Raw genomic sequence first — 1,251 nt, forward strand, 5'->3', positions numbered from 1 at the left:
CCCACTTTACAGGGCCCAGACCAGGGTGAGGCAGGAGCTGGCCTGCCTTCATGTGACCTTGAGAGCGATGCCTCCTTAAATTTTGTACTCAAGGCACCTCACCTGCCTCACTTTAATCCCAGCCCTGCTGTCCTGGCCTTTCTTTGGCCAGAACCTCCCTAAGGGGAGAATTCACAGGGCTGACATCATGTGCCCACCCAGAGCCCATGTCCCCCCCTCTTCTAGATCCTGGAATTCAAATGGCCCTGAGTGGTCTTTCTACCATATGAGGAAACAGTGAGAAGGTACCATCCATGAACCAGAGAGCAGGCCCTCACTGGACTCTGAATCTGCCAGTGAATTGATCTTGGCCTCCAGAAGTATTTAAACAGTTAAGTAAAATCAAGCTGGCTGATCATGGAAGAATGTGGATTCCATCCCTGTGAATGTGTTTGCTTTCATGAACATGTGATGAGAAGGCTGACTGATCTGTTGTGGCAGTCCCAGTCCTACTGCACAGATACAGAATGTTTTCAGGAATTACCAGGACCCACTGGTGATAATGGCATCAGTTTTAATGTGATCTTGATGGCCTAGATGGTTATTGTGGTGATCTTGTTCTTACTGAGACCTCCTAGTCTAAGGGGATCCAACCTACCTGGAAAGCCAACCAGATCTCATAATGAGCAAGATCCACCAGCTCCTCCTGTGGACTCACTTTGTGATACGGGGAGTAAAAACAGTTAACACCTAGAATGACCAGATGAAAGAAGATGACCAGAGTACTCTTAGCCCCATTAGAGCTGTTTCAATGATTGTATTAAAAAAAGTTACGTGGGGCTTTTTGGTTGCCCTAAACTTAAACATTCCATTCATTCTGTTTGTAACTGATCATAATTTTTGTGGTGATTTTTTGCCTGATTGAAGGAAATTTGGGGTCTCTGCATTTAAATATTTTAAATAGTTTTGAAAGGCTTTTAAATTGCTTTTTTCCATAAGGTATTTATAAAGTTACTTGGGGTTATCTGGGATTGTATGATAGAAAATTAGAAACACACTGTATGTACACTTATTTTGGTAGTTTATTTGTGGGTGGCAGTTCTTGAGACTGTGGCAGCTCTTGGAGTATTTTACAACTTACAGCTGAAATCATCATCCATTACAATGAGCTGATGTGGCTAGAATAGGAGGAGAGAAGAAATGAAATTTTTTACACACACTAAAATGTCTAATATTAAGAAAAGTTTAAATAAACACCATTGATCAATATGC

The 1,251-nt window shown here is 42.0% G+C and overlaps 1 pseudogene; it reads left to right on the forward strand.

The window, feature by feature from the left end:
- Positions 1–396: 396 nt before the first annotated feature.
- LOC134375123 (small integral membrane protein 14-like) lies at positions 397–726 on the forward strand (annotated as a pseudogene).
- The last annotated feature ends 525 nt before the right edge of the window (positions 727–1,251 follow it).

This window comes from Cynocephalus volans, chromosome 4 (genome assembly GCF_027409185.1).
Source record: "Cynocephalus volans isolate mCynVol1 chromosome 4, mCynVol1.pri, whole genome shotgun sequence".
In the NCBI taxonomy this organism is placed as follows: domain Eukaryota; kingdom Metazoa; phylum Chordata; class Mammalia; order Dermoptera; family Cynocephalidae; genus Cynocephalus; species Cynocephalus volans.